The following is a 16784-nucleotide window of genomic DNA, read 5'->3' as shown; positions in this document are numbered from 1 at the left end:
ATTCCATATGACATTATTAAATGAAAATATGTCAACTCTCCAAGATTTGCTATGATTCTAAGTGCAAATGTAACTGAACTAAATTGTTTTAGGAGTCGCAAAAAGTGCTTTTTCCAATTTAAATTCTCATCAATATGGATACCTAAGAATTTTGAAGTTTCCACCCTATTTATTATTTCCTCATCAAGTGTTACGCATATCTTTGGTGTAGCACTCCCTAGACAAGCAGAACTGAATATGTTGTGTCTTTTTTAAAACTGAGGGTGAGACCATTCGCAAAAAACCAGTCAATGATTCTTTTAAGAACTTAATTTACCATTTCTCCTGTTTCTCTGTGTATACTTGGTTGATTACAATGCTAGTGTCATCCTCAAAAAGAACCAATTCTACTTGTATATTCGACAGAAAATTGTTTACATATGTGAGGAACAATAGTGGTCCTAAGACTGAGCCTGGAGGAATTCCATTTATGGTTTCTCTCCAGTCAGAAATTACATCTTCAGACTATATTGGTTGAATTACTTCGCAAACTTTCTGCATGCTTTTGGTAGATATGACACTATCCATTGGTTGGCTATACTACCAATCCCATGAAATGACTGTCAACCCTCGCCAACAACAGTTGGTTTCAAACCCAACAGGAATACTGTCAGTGATTGCATGTCCAATTTAACAGTTTATAAACAAATACTGTGAAGGAAACTGCATGCAATAGACATATGGAGTTGGGTATCTCTCAGCAGGCCATTGCTCACAGCCACACATAAAGCTGCACATCTTCAGAGGGCCAAAATGCGAAGAAACTGGACAGTAGCTAACAGGAGGCATGTACCGTGCTTCGGTGAGTCAGAATTTTGCAGTGATGCAAGGTGTCGAGTGTATTGGCAGCCCAGTGAGGCATTTAAGCAGGCCGTGTGTGCCGAGAGTAGTTCAGGTGGGGGTAGTTCATTGGTGCTTTGAGGGTGTTTTTTGTATTATGACATGAGCCTACTCATTCAGGTTGCTGTGAACATAAACCAGGTGGTTTATTTCAACATTCTCAGTGACCAAATGGAGGCCTTTCTTCTATGTCATAATGACGAGTATGCTGTGCGCACTCTTGACTTCCAAGGCGGCAACAACCGTATTCACAGGGCTGTACACGTATGTTCACAGTTTGATGAACAATCAGACACCTTGAATAGCCCACAAATCACCCAGTCTTAAACCGTGAAAAATATCCAAGACTGTTTAGAACAGTGGCTGAAATACAGCAGCCAACATCCCATTAATTTGCTAGCTCTATGAGATCTAGTCATAAATGAGTGGCTTCAGCTGCGTGTTGTATTCCTGGAGAAACATGGGGATACTCTTTATCACTGAACTGAGGCTGTTAATGGGGCTAGAGACAATGTTACATGGTATTTAGTGTGATATCCCCTCGGTGAGACTAACATTTTTTTCCAGTGTGCTTATTAACAGCAACCTTGGAAAGTGGAAACATTGTTCTGCTGAATGGCAGCCCTCCTGCAGGGAGGCCACAATTATCACAAGTAATCAACTGGGAAGTAAAATTAAAGCTCTCTGTTACTGATCACCCCCTAACTGTTTTCATTTTCCTGGTTTAGTGGAAGAATAATTCTGGATCTCGCCAGTGCACAAACGGTAAATTAAGAAAGGTAACTAGAGCAAGTATCTTGACAGTTTAAAAGTGAGTCTCCCTTCATAAAAGAAATTGGATGATCTGGTAACCAATTAGTCCAAATTAATTCAATGCAGTACCGAAGACACTGTAGAGGCAGTTTTTGAACAGAAATGTGCATTACAAATAAATGTCCCATGTGGTGGGATAGTGAATATCACAGAACCCTCAAAGACTCTAAGGATACACTGAGATGATAAAACTCATGGGATACCTCAAAGACTCTAGGGATACCCTGAGATGACAAAAGTCATACGATACTTCCTAATATCATGTCAGACCTCCTTATGCTTGGCACAGTGCATCAGTTCGACAGGGCAGTGACTCAACAAGTTTTTGGAAGTCCCCTGCACAAATATTGAGACATGCTGCCACTCTAGTTATCCATAATTGTGAAAGTATTGCTGATGCAGGATTTTGTGCATGAACTGAACTATCAATTATGTCCCATAAATGTTTCATGGGATCCATGTCGGGCGATGTGGGTGGCCAGATCATTCACTCGAAGTGTCCACAATGTTCTTCAAACCATTCGACCTGGTTGTGACCGGGTGACATGTTTGGGAGCATGAAGTCTATGAATGACTCCAAATGGTCTCCAAGTAGCTGAACATTACCATTTCAAATAAATGATCAGTTCAGTTGGACCGCAGGACCCTGTCCATTCCATGCAGACACAACCCACACCATTATGGAGCCACCACCAGCCTGGACATTGCCTCGTTGGCAGCTTGCGTCTACGGCTTTGTGGGGTCTGCAACACACTTGAATCCTACCATCAGCACTTACCAAATGAAATTGAGTCTCTCTGACCAGGCCATGGTTTTCCAGTCATCTAGTTTCCAACTGCTATGGTCACGAGCCCAGGAGAAGCACTGCAGGTGATGTGCTGTTAGCAAAGACACCTGTGTTGGTCATTTGCTACCATAGTCCACTAATGCCAAATTTTGCTGGACTGTCCTAACGGATACATTCATCATATGTCCTACACTGATTTCTGTGGATATTTCAAGCACTTTTGCTTGTCTGTTAGCACTGACAACTCTACACAAATACTGCTGCTCTCAGACATTAAGTGAAGGCTATCAACAACTGCATTGTCAGTGTTGGGAGGTAGTGTCTGAAATTTGGTATTCTCAGCAGTCTCTTGACACTGTGAATCTCAGAATATTGAATCTCCTAACGATTTCCAAAATGGAATTCCCATGTGTCTAGCTCCAACTACCATTCTGCATTCACAGTCTGTTAATTCCTGTTATGCGACCATAATCACGTTGGAAATCTTTGCACATGAATCTCTCAAGCACAAATGACAGCCCCATCAATACACTGGCCGTTTATACATTGTGTATGCAATACTACTGCCATCTGTGTATTTTCATCTCACTATTCTGTGACTTTTGTCACTTCAGTGTATAATCAATATATCACCCTACAAAACTACAGAAACTTACAAAACATACAAATGGATAGTAAGAAGAGCAAGGTAAGTTAAGTAGGGAGAACTTCTGAAATTGCTTACCCAAGGACACTACAGTGTCAAATGCATGGAAGAAAGTGAAAAGATTCAAGTAAACCTTGACGTCTCACTGCTGCAGCAGCAACTACTACTACACACTGCCTATGGTTTTCATTATAGAACACATGCTAGAAAGTGGGCACCACCCAGTCACCATCCAAACACAGGAAAGACACATCCTGACAGTAGTCACCCACTTGTACACCCAGTCACAATGTTCACCATACAGACAGGTTTCAATTTTAGTAGAAGTGCAGCTTCTTGTACAGACAATGTCTACTACAACATCCTTTCACTTCTTCCAGATGAAGGACAACAATAACATTATAATACTAAACACAGGATTAAACCTAAACTTAGAACAGGATAGAAAACTGATACAGTGGTATTACATCAATGAATAACAATACTACAAGTTGATCAAACACCAGTTAATACTGGTTTGAATGGTGTGAATTTTTCCCCAGTATTCAAATAAATTTTTGGAAAAGGACTTATACTGGAGATGTCTTGACCACCCAATCAGCGACTAAAACTGTTCCAGCAGAAATTCCTACATTCTAGCAGTGTGTCTTGGGGTAACCACAACAATAAAGAACAAAATATACCCCATAATTTTTGCAGGAAGTCTGTTATCTTTTCTCTCTGACTGGCTGCTTCTAGTAATAATTTAGAACTTACAATAACAAGTAATGGGTAGCCACAGGGTACTGTTTCACTGCTCCTCTTCTTTAACATTTAAGGTGCAGATCTACAATATATTTTATATTCCTGAAAAAGATGAAAGTTCTAAAACAGGTGATTATTTGTCTATGTGGACAGTCTGCCTTTAGAAGAATAAAATTTAAAAATGACTACAGTAATGTTCATACTTAAACAATGGATTACAAAAAGCTTAACATACCCACAGTAAAACCAGCTACAGTAATGTTTCCTGAGCAAGTGGCTCTACCCGAGATTATTGTGTTTGGTCTGTATCACTTCTGTATAAAAACAGTTGTCAAATATCTGGGACTAACATTGAAGGTGCTTATGTGCTCCAGTCCAACCAAATGCTCTGTTGGTTGGACACTTGAGCCTCCAATTCATGAATGCCAGCATAATCGCTTTTGAAAACAGCTCAAACCAAATCAAAGAGTCTCTCTAACTGTCTTTCTTCTGCCTATACTGTAGCTTGATGAGTCGGGACAGGAACATTTATTAAAAACAATAAAGTGAAATTGGCAGTTTTTAGTGAAATACCAAGAAATTGGTGATTTTTATGGAATGGCATGAAATTTGTCATATTTCCATATAAAAGTTTTATAAATCTGATTGTGAAATGTTACCAGTATTCATAATTGGCAATTATTGAATACTGAAATTGCATTTTGCCTCCTTTTTTTCTGAAAGCTGAGGTTCATGCATAATCTTAAAATGACTGATGAACTACAATGTAACGTCATTAATAGCACCAAAATTGGAAAAAAACACCAAACCTGAGGAAGAAATCACTGAACCTGATAAAAACTAACACCAAGCATGGCAAAAAAATAACGCCAAATTTGGAAAAAAGAATAGAACCAAGCTTGGAAAAAAATAACACAGAACTTGGAAAAAATGTTGAATTTAAAAAAAAGTAACACAGAAATTGGCAAAAAATAGCACTAAAATTTTAAAAATAAAGACTGAAAAGAGAAAGAAATAACTCCAGAACTGGGACAAAAAAAAAAAAAAAAAAAGAATGATTTTGCTGGCGCCAACAAACAGTTATTGCAAGGATCATGAATATGATATAAGATAAGAGAAATTAAGGCTCGACGGAGGCTTATAGACAGTCTATTTGCAATTGAAACAGGAAAGGAAATGAACATTAGTGGTATGTGGTATCCTCCACCATGCACTGTACGGTGGCTTGCAGAGTACATATGTAGATGTAGAATTAAACAGACAGATATAAAAGCAGATGAAACTATTCTAGCTTTCAGAACTATTAGTTCCTTCTTTAGCAAGGAAAGATAGATAGGTTGGAAAAGGTCACTCAGGATGAGAGCACCCATCTTTTATGAGAATGGGGAGACAAAGATGAAAGAACAGACATCACAGAGTAAGTAGTCAAAGACATTTCGCTGGTAAGCATTGTGCCAGCTTCCATCCAGTGATAATGAGCACAGAGTGAGAAGTAAAAATAGATCAAGGTGAAGAGAAACGAAATGAATAGTGCACTTAAGAACTAGGAGGAAAAGGAAATGGGATAAAAACAATGGGAGGGGAGGAGGGGGGGGGGTGAAGAAAATGAAAAAGCTGAACTTCCCCTGAGTAGTGTAACAGGTGCTTGGGTCCCATGAGTCATGCTGTAGAGCATGTTCACAAACTAGGTACTGGGTGTCTTCAATGTAGGCAGTTCTCCTACGCCATTCATGCACTAAGCTTGTTTAATGGTGGTCATTCCTATATTACATGTTCTGTAGGAACTCATGTTAGATGGTGAACAAGGCTGAAGTTTTGCTAGTTTCTCTGCCTCTGATATGATAGTGGTGGGTACACGGGGCAGCTCTTTTGGCAATAACAATTTCAGGAGTAGGATCCTTGGTGTAGTGAAATTGTCTAGGAATGTTTTATGATTTGATGAGGATGTTACAGGTTGGGAGAGCAACAGTGGGAACTGTGGGGAGTATATCAGGTAGAGATGGATCTCAATTCAGAGCTTGAGTTGGGAAGGTCATACCCTGGTGGAGCATTCAAGGCATGGGTGATAGTGGGTGACAAACGGACGCATCGGTTTGTTTTGGAAGTGAGAGCCGTATTAGACAGAAGTTGAAGGAGGAGACTGTGGGAGATTTGTTTGTGAGTAAGCTATGTCGGAGTAGTTGTGGGGGAGGAAAGCCTGGGAGAGCTTTGTGGTGTTGGTGCAGTCCTGGAAATTAACTGAGTACAACATATACTGTGTGTGTGTGTGTGTGTGTGTGTGTGTGTGTGTGTGTGTGTGTGTGTGTGTGTGAGAGAGAGAGAGAGAGAGAGAGAGAGAGAGAGAGAGAGAGAGAGAGAAGAATGACACGCCTAACGCCACATACCTCGCATGGACTGGAGCTGAAACATCTATCACTAAGTGCACATTTGTCAACATGTTAAGAACTGGGTCAGGGATACGGTTTAAAATAATTCTAAATGGCTAGTAGCAGAACTGAAGTCATAATTTTTCACATTTATAGACTTATTGATGATAGTTTCAATGACATTTGAATTCAAATTTTGTCAAGTACAATAGACAGAACTTCATAGAACATTCTGAAAATTTTTTAAATGGTTGTCCCATGTCTTTACGTTCTGAGAGTTTTCACTTGTGTTTATATTTAACACTTTCTGCCTTCTAAACTGAAGTTCATATGTGTTTGCCATGTTGTTACAGTAAATTCACAGTTGAAAGGTGTTTTGTTAGCTTTGCTAACACTTAATAGTTTTGCAGTAGTGTGATATGAATCCTGTAGTCAGTCCTATCCTCGAACACCATGAATTCTTCTTTTATGGTTATCATACCTGTCTCATCTCTCCCTTAATGTATTTGGGTTGATGCATTCAGGTTACATCACCCATGGGAAATGCAGCTTTCACATTCCAACATGTGGGATTTGCAGTTGCTGACAGAACTGAATAACAAACTGGGTTCCCTTACCTCCTCTTTTGTGATCAATTCCATGTACATTATCTCACTTATACTTTCAGCTCCATATATCATCATCATGGTCATCAAACCCGGTAGCTGAGTGGTCAGTGCGACAGACTGTCAATCCTAAGGGCCCGGGTTCGATTTCCGGCTGGGTCGGAGATTTTCTCTGCTCAGGTACTGGGTGTTGTGTTGTCCTAATCATCATCATTTCATCCCCATCGATGCGCAAGTCGCCGAAGTGGCGTCAAATCAATAGGCTTACACCTGGTGAACGGTCAACCTGACGGGAGGCCCTCGTCACACGACATTATGGTCATCAAAGACAGTGTTTCTGGTCAGTCCCAGAAATATCAGGGGAGCAATGGAGAAAATCTGGCAATGATGAACCATTCTGGCATTAACAAAGTAATCAATAGAAACCAAAAACCCAAAACTTACATTAGATGTGGCAATTTGAAACCTTCTGTTCCCGAGTATAAAACGCGAGTGTTTAACAACTACTGCAATTCGCTAACTTCAGTTTATGAAGTCTGCATTTTCTAAACAGTCCCCAGTTGCCAGCTGAACAACAGAAAAATACGTGGAGCTTCAAAATTTGCAGGTGCTGTGAATATAATTTTGATTCTCTCGAATTAGCTCTGCCTGCCTTCAAAGTACTGTAAGATGTTTTGAGAGGATGTACAAGAAGTTACAAGTAACAGAATGTGTTTTGAGATTACATGGAGATTTTTTTAATAGAAACACAATAATTTTCATTATTCTCTCAAATCATTCTAAAGCACCACCACACATGCCCCTACTAACATAATTTCAATGTTTCACCTCGTTAAGCCGCAGTTGTGCGTCTTTTGCTAGCGAGTGTAGGCATTTTCCATTATGCCCTACATTACTGACACAATGAAGCAACACCCTTGAATTCAATGTATTTTTGAGAACAGTTAACTGACAACTATTCAATAGTGAAAAATTACAGAACTGTGAAAACTATTCAGTCCAAGAGTAAGCAATATATGCTAATGTGTGTGTGCTGTCCAAAGCACAACCAAATACACTTTGAACATTATTCTAGATCCTCTTAGTGCTGTTGTGACATTGTAAGCAAGCTTGATTGGCTCGGTGTGCATGTGGATCAGTTGGTGTTGATTACTGGACCAATTTTGAACACGGTCTCCTGCTGAACCTTATTTCAATGACTATTAACTTTTTCAAACCTTGTGTTGCTTTCTTCTTTCTGAATTTGGTAATTTTGCACAGTTTTGCAGCTTGCTGCAGCTATTGCTGGCCACTGACACCGTTTGGGTACATGCATGGAAATGTGCACCTTGTGGTCTGCTCACCAAGACATCTGTGGTACAAACACAAAGTATTTTGTCAACTCTCTTGGCTCATTTGCTCACCTGCTTGATTTTTCTGAAACAGTCTCTTCCTATATTCTTCGTTCCTTCTGGGTGGGGTCCACTTTCAATGTTGAAACTTGCTTTTACAGTGTGTCTGTTTAGCTTTTCAGACAGCTAAACCATCATCAAAGAAACTACTTACTCAACTATCAACTTTTGGGTGCTTGTTGCCACTAACTGCTCAAGCTATTTATCAATACTAATTATCTTAAGAATAAATGAACTCCCTATGAAGCCCCGAAGGATGTCTATTGGCTGCCGTGTCATCATCTGCCTTGAGGCATCATGCAGATGCAGAAAGGGGCATGTGGTCAGCACACTGCTGTCCTGGCTGTTTTGACGACTTTCCAGATCATGGAACCATTAGTCCTTAATTACTCTGTAATTGGCATCACGAGGCTGAGTGCAACCCATACCAGTGATCCCAAAGGAAAAATCCTTGGCAGTACTGGAAATTGAACCCAGGACCTCGACATGGTAGCCATCTATGCTGACCATTCAACTACGGAGATGCACTATCTCAGGAATGAAGTTCGACTTCAGTTAATTAAATACTGTATTTTCCCTCATCAGAAACTTTTATAAATATACACACAATGCCCAAAAGCTAGACATAATCACGAAATGGTAGCATGTTTTTTGAGCAGGTTATAGAATAATCAAAAACTTAATAACATCACATTTAGCATACATCAGTTTCAAACAGAGCAATTTAAAAAGTTCTGAAGCAAAAAATACAAATTTTGGAATACACAAAGACCAGAAAGTCTCTTGCTCAATAACAAAGAAATCAGTGGCATACAGTTACCACTAGGTGCCAAACAGTATTGACAATGATGTTATCTGTTTCCTACGAGGTAGTTCAAGAGCTCTATTGGCAATAGATTCCATTCCTGATGGATCTGTGCAGAGATGTGTAAGAGTCCTTAACTGTCTCTGATAACCTGTAATTCATATTCCCAATTAGTCCATACACTTCCTCATAACATGCATCCAAAATATCTTGGAATCATGCTGGATAGGACTTTTTGTATTAAAGAGCACTTGACATAAATATCTGCTATGATCAAAAGCAGAAATAACTGAAGATTTTCTGACAGTAATGAGTGGTGTAATAACTAAATAAGAGACCTTGATATTTCCCTATAGCTATTGTCATTTGTGTTATATTATGTTGGAGAGCTGTGTTGATATGTTATAGTTTGGTAATCTCTGTGTAAGCATAGCTGTTTTTGTGATTCAAAAACTCTTAATATATGCCATACGATTAGTAGTAGTAGTAGTAGTAGTAGTAGTAGTAATAATAATAATCTAAATACTCAATAGAAGTTATAAATAGAGACTTCATTGGTCGATCCTTGCAATGAATAACTTATTTTCCCTGGTGTTTATCCTGTCCAGTACAGAGTCCGTTTTTCCAGAATTTGACAAATTTTGTTTTTATTGAAGTTCCTGATGACACAGTCTCCAAGCTAATCTATAGGAGGGAAATCATGAGCATCATCTTTCTGTGAAGCATGTAAACTTTGTTCTGAATGCCATTGTGTTTTAACTGTTTGTGTATTCTATTCCCTAAGGTGGAATTTGAGACCAGACCATCACTTTTGAAGTCAGTACCCTGATCTGCGATAAACTCATCCACTATAGCAACCTGGCAGATGTTGCATTATGGTTCATGAGAAACAAGTATAAACTGACTGCATTTTGAAAGAATATCTGATGTGCTTGCAGTTGCTCATCTTGAACCTCTGGGGATTAACAGTATTGCTCCAATCACCAACAGAGGGATGGAGCCTTGTAGGCATATCCAATATTGTGCCTTCTCACACCTGGATCGCACCACAGGTCTTCCCGTGATATTCTTAGTGATTTTAAAGGCTACCACTTTCAAGTAGAACTATTCTGAAAACTGGAGCAGGGGCCATCTTTGCAGAACACAATCCATCACTTCTTCGTGATCCAGTCTCGATGTTGCACAACTGCATTATACTCTGCACTCTCATAGCCAGATGCACACTGTCAGATACCAGACAGAAAGACTTAAAGCTGCGAGACTCCGATACCTATATTGACAGAAAAAAATCCCAACACGAAGAAGGAGTTGTGGCAAACAAACAAAAATTGGTAGCCACGTTCCTACATCTGAAAAATGATATCTATCCAAATTTCTTACTGTTGGCCGACTGACACTAGTTGCACCACTATGAGGATGCAAATCAGGTTTGCTTCAAATACACACTGCAATGGTTGTGAGTGTTAGTTACCTTTCAGATTGGATGCAGTGACTGACGTTAGTCAAGAATGCCTTAGAGGCAGGAATGTAACCAATGTACACGACTGCTGGCATTGGTGATCACAACAGCGTACGGTCGCAAGAAGACCGGGCTCCAGACGGCCACGTGACACTATCCAGAGGGAAGACCATCGTGTTCAGGGCATGGCTCTGGCACATCATACTGCATCTGCAGCAGCAGCTGGCACCACAGTCACACAACAAAATGTTACAAATCGGTTACTTCAAGGACAGCTCTGAGCAAGACGCCCTGTAGCACGCATTCCACTGACCCCACACCATCGCCAATTGTGACTTCAGTGGTATCAAGTGATAACTGATTGGAGAGCAGGTCTGTTGTGTTTTCTAATGAAAGCTGGTTCTGATTTGCTGCCAGTGATGGTTGTGTGTTGTTTAGGAGGCGGCCAACTGAGGGCTGCTTGCTAGACACACTAGACCAGGGCCGGCCAAACGCTGCACAGTGTGCAGACATGCGGAAGTGCTGCACATGTGCGCACGTGTGCGACAGCGACATCTGTTATTAGACGTGTGTCCTAAATGAACGGCGGCCGCTCAACTTCCCTGTTTATGTGGTACAAGCTGGAGCGCAACATAACCAGTCTCGTTTACCCTTGGTAACCGTAACCTTAACAGAGAAGTACTGAGAAACGGCAGGTACTGTGAAAAAGCAAAGGGCGGGAACTGCAATTCTTTTTTGTAGCCGTTTGTGAAAACTCACAGTGTTTGCTGTGCCGCCGAATAATAGGTGGCCAGCGTAAGTTTTCAATTGAAAGACACTACAATACACATCACAAAGACGAGTGTAGTCTACTCAACAGTGAAGAACGGCAAGCAAAATTAAATGTCCTTAAGAAAAATGGATGAGACACATCAACTGTATTATCATTTTTCATGACCAGTGATAAACGTGTTTGGATTTATTCCTTTCATAATTAAAAATTATTGTTTACTAACTGTGTAGTAGTGCCTCATTCTGCTCCATGTTACCTTATTATCAGGAAAGTTGGTCATTAAACCAATTCTTTCAATGTATACTTACATTTAGGGTTTTTTTTTTTTTTTTTTTTTTTTTTTTTTTTAATGTGTGAAGGGCTACGCTCAGCTGAAGTCGATAAAACATAACATTCATCTAATTGTCGGTTATTATGCAGATTTCAGATGGAACTGGTGAAAAATATAGCAATAATGGTATTGAAATAACAGGTGATCATCGAGAGGTGTGCGGTTATTCTGTTAAGAGGTCAGTGAGACCTAAATTATGTGGGTGTAACTGAGGGCACTGAGAATTAGTTATAGGAAACCTTTCATTAGTTTAATGTTATTTGAAATCATGAATAAGGTTCATTGGAAGTCGCTAAGTGCTCTCTTTCTTAAATACTAGATCAAAAACATTATGCGTATTTACGTGCCGTCCGTCAAGCTGCCTTAATAAAAACCCACGGTTGTTACCTGTATTACTTGTCTTACTGGATTAAACTGTTAACATAAAAGTAGACGTCTCAATGGGTAGACTGTGACAGTATTTTAAATGTTTAATACGTGAAATACCTTCCCACGGTTGGCTTGCAAGCTGTGGAAAGAGCACTAGAATGCGACGGTACAGAGTATCCCAGCAAGTGGATAAAGAGACATCTGTGCATAGAAACATGCACTACATGAACGCTGACGGCTGCGGCGTGCACGCTGCGACCCAGAAGTTGCACGCGTGCAGGAGCACCGCACGCGTGCAGAATTTCTGGCCGGCCCTGCACTAGACCTACACCTGGAGTTATGGTCTGGGGCGGGATTTCTTACGACAGCAGGAACAAACTCATGGTTATCCCATGCACCCTGACTGCAAATCTGTATGTCTGTCTGGTAATCCGATCTGTTGTGCTACCATTTATGAACAATATTTCAGAGGATGTTTTCCAACATGATAATGCTCACCCACATACTGCTGTTGTCGCCCAACATGCTCCACAATGTGGACATGTTGCATAAGCCTGCTTGATCACCAGATCTGTATCCATTCAAGCACATAGGAGATATCAATGGATGACAACTCGTGTCATCCACAACCAGCATTAACCACTCTGTATTGCCCGACCAAGTGGAACAGGCATGGAACTCCAGCTCACAAACTGACAACCAACACGTGTGCAATACAATACATGCACATTTGAATGCTTGCATTCAACGTTCTGATGTTTACACTAGTTATTAATGTACCAAAATTTCAAATTTGGAATGGCTTATCTTGCACTTACATTAACCTGTGATCTTGCAATGTTAATCACTTATATATGTTATCTAGACAAATGTATTACCTAAATTTCATTACTCTATTTTAATTATGTTTTGGTGTCACAATTTTGTTCTGCGATTGTAGTTTGTAGAAAAATGTAACTTCCTTGGCAACAGTACACTCTGCAAACTTTAGTTTGCGATCATTGTTGAATTTTGTTGTGTAATGATGACTCTATATTGGTTCTTTTATTTAGTGATTGCTCTTGGTTGATCTTGTAATCACCTCCGACAATTCCTGTGTCTTACAATCGTTGCCAAAGTCTGGTAACCCCATTTTGTGTCACATTTAACATTATCGAGACTGCATTCTGTGTACGACTTATTTTAAGCCCTCTGAAGATTCTATCCAATAAAACAAGACCCATTTGGCATTGCCATAAAATTTAGGCAGAGACCACACTATTTTTACAACAAAAGTGTCAATATGTAGGTCTAATGCATTGTTTTTCATTATTACAATTATGTGTATTCAAAGTAGAAACTACTACTTTCATATACAGGTTTTTGGATAAGTTTGCAAACTCATTTAGAATTATTGCTCACATTTTGATTTTTTTTTTCTTCATGATTTTGTAACTACTGGACACCAGCGTGATATGCTGCACTAGGAACAGGTTATTGAAAGAGACCTTGAATCCTCTTAACTGATCTAATATTGCTGCAAGATGCTGCCATTCAATGATGATAACTTCTTGAAAGGAGGAATTAACACCAGGTTACACCATCAAATTATTTTAGGATAATCTTATTTCATTTTTTTCCAGGAATAGCCTAGGTAACAAAAGTAACTGGTTTCTTGATCAAGTGGTTGCAAATTCAGCTATCCAGAAGCAGCAGAGAGGTAGCAATTGATGCTCAGTATTGTTGTGGAAAGTACCCGTGACATAATAATGTGCAAAGTCTATTTGGTTGTGCTTTGGACAGCAGATGCGTAGCATATATTGTTTACTCGTAGACTGAGTAGTTTTGACAGTTCCATGAATTTTTACTACTGAGTGTTTGTCAGTTAATTGTGCTTGGTAAAAATGTGCTAAATTCAAAAGTGTTGCTTCATTGCATCAGTAATATAGGGCATAACAGAAAGTACCTAAAAATTGGCAACCAAGAATACTAAAGAATGCAAAAACCTAAGAGAATGTGCAAGGAAATACAGTGACTTCACATCAAGTTGTCAGAAGAAAATGCAACTGATGCAACTGTTACAGCTGTAAGAATATTTTTTGAAAAATATCGACAAAGTCCAACCTAAAATTGAAACACAGATATGGAATTATCATTGTGAGTGAAAAAATACTCTGCAAATTCGGCAAACAATTTGTCTGAAGACGACAAGATAAATCTTAGTGCATGAATGGAGATACAAATTCTGAAGTTCCTTCTCGAGAAGCCAGAGTTGTGTGTTGAATTTGGCATTTACACAGAACAATGTTACCAATGATTGCTCTAAGTCCGCAATAACACTGAAGCCACCTGAAGAATGACAATATCTACACTTGAGAGAAATGCTAATCAGCTGTCTGTGCAAATCATTGGAACAAGACATACAACACGTATTGCATAGCAAAAATTTTGGGGATTAAATGACTCAAATCTCTGACGTGATGTTACGGCATGTGTGGTTAGCACAACTTCCAGTAGCAGTGAAGATAGATGTAGTGATATGTGAGAGAACTAACATTAATTGTGTAATCACAGTAGCAGACAATGTGTATGCAACAATTGACACAGAAAGCTCATTGATGGTGATGAAAAAAGTAGCTGATGAAATCAACTGCTGAGAAGTAGCTGCTATTCAGAAGGAGCCCAGATTGAGGAGATATGGACAGACTTGTTTGCACCTTTGCCTATCAGACCCATTAATGTGAAATCATAGACAAGATAGAATATAATAAATGTATGAGGATAGTTCACTATTCTCTACTTCTACATTTGTCTAACAGCTGTCTCTCTTGCACTTTGGTCTTTCCTTCTTGTTCCTGCAATTCCTGTGTGTGTGTGTGTGTGTGTGTGTGTGTGGGGGGGGGGGGGGGGGTAGACTTTGAAAGCTTAGGTGTATGCTATAGGCCTTTTAGTGCTCAGTGGCAATGCTATCTGATAAAAAGTAATCTATTACTCAGTTATACTTTATATTCTTTTTGGTCAGTTACACAGCAATCACTGTAAGTCTCAGAGGTGGTTTCAGGAGTCCATCATTTCTCTTAAAGCTTGCTTTTCTTCTGTATTTCTTCTCCTCTGAAGTGAACAAAGAGGTGGTATTAATAATAACAAAAGTTTTAACAATTATTGCAAACATATTTTCATGCATCAGTACTTATGCTGCTTGGTTTTGTGTATGAACACTAAGCTCTGTACACATGATGTGCTATACAATGTTTCAAAAACAGAAATTTGAAGGTATACCTTTCCCTAGCTTTTATGCACTTTCTGCCTTTATTTATACATGAACCTAGTTTAATAATAACGGTTCTGTTCCTTAAGAGTTGCATTAGTTGATAAAGGTGGGCAAATTAAGCTAGAGGAAATTAAAAACACAAAATGTTGGCATTAAGTGAGAATTTTCATTAAAAGAAATTCCAGACTTTTTACTCACAATGAGATGGTTTATCTCTCTTGTAGCAGTCAAAGTCCAACACAGTATGAATAATGAGACTTCTTAAGTGTAATTAGTGTCAAGAATTCTTTTTAAATACCATAATGAGAAATAGTAGTCAGGTTTAAATTCACAATATCTTTGGGGCATTTAACATTCTGGCTAGAAATTATCAGCAACTCTGTCTTATTCATGATGTACACAAAATTAGCCTTGAAACATGTAATAATTAGCATTTTTGCACTGTAAACGGAGTGGTTGAGCCCACATTGCAACTTTCAAACTGGTAGAAATTCTAGTTGTGTTCATATCAAGCTCTACACTGCCTCACTCAAAGAATCTTAATGGAAGAGTAGTAAATTTCTATGAAAGTTTCTTATACTGAAATGGTTCCTTCTTTTAACATGTGAATCTGAGAGACAGAAGGATATGAAATGTGAAAATATAAAGACAACAACAGGAAAAAATAATCTGCAGTTACACGCCTCCTAAATAAATGTAATGAAGAAACAATTTATAAACCATTTACATTCTATTGTATAAAACACACCTGTATTTGACTGCAACATATACAAATTTAACTTACAAAATGTATGCCTGGATACACAGATTGCATGAAGTTACAAGTAAAACACAATGACATGGAGAATATGGCTGACATAATGAAGATGAATAACACAGATCATAATTTTATTGTAATGCAAATCAAGAATGCCTTGACATGCAGGCAAGAACACCAATAGCGTCTAAGCTGACATGACAATAAAAGTATATTTGAAGATTAAAAGTGTGTGTGTTTCAATAAAGATCTTACACAATAACAATCTTTGCACATTATATCACATAATGCAATGTTATAATTTAGATATTATTTCACAACAGTCTTCATAGTGTACATTCCATAAATACATAAATAAAAATAAAAATAATAAATTCAAAAACAAAATCTATATTATGAATGAAAGATAGATAGAAAGGGTATCATTCAACATTAGTGAAAATCTATGCCCATCAATGTGATCAGCATTGTGTTTAGAAACTAGACACTGTTGCACATTTCTGTAGATTACAAATCCTACACTTGATGCTACAGCAGAGTTGAATAAATTAACGCAGAAGATATGGAAAGCTAACAAGACAGGTGAGAAGTTTATCAGGGCTTAGTTTATTATTTTTGCACTACAGCTGCTGGGCTGCTGCTGTCACTATCTTAATACAGTTTTCTCAATGAATAACCCCATCTAATTATTCCTTGATGACATTTTCCTTTATTCTTATTTCGTAAAAACAAACAGTTGTGAGTTGGTGGAACGATAAACATCAGAATTATGTCCACACACGAAATGCAAAGAAAAGAAATATTATGTCA

General features: G+C 38.7%; 1 protein-coding gene across 1 annotated transcript in view; it reads right to left on the bottom strand.

The window, feature by feature from the left end:
* Positions 1–14937: 14937 nt before the first annotated feature.
* The window catches only part of LOC124796433 (1-phosphatidylinositol 4,5-bisphosphate phosphodiesterase gamma-1), a 248485-nt gene continuing 246638 nt past the window's right edge, over positions 14938–16784 (bottom strand). Inside the window, exon 23 of the mRNA XM_047260620.1 lies at positions 14938–15057. The gene's annotated coding sequence lies outside the window, so the exon portion shown is untranslated. The remainder of the gene's footprint in view (positions 15058–16784) is intronic.

This window comes from Schistocerca piceifrons, chromosome 4, assembly GCF_021461385.2.
Source record: "Schistocerca piceifrons isolate TAMUIC-IGC-003096 chromosome 4, iqSchPice1.1, whole genome shotgun sequence".
NCBI lineage: Eukaryota > Metazoa > Arthropoda > Insecta > Orthoptera > Acrididae > Schistocerca > Schistocerca piceifrons.
This window is presented reverse-complemented; position numbering and strand designations above follow the sequence as displayed.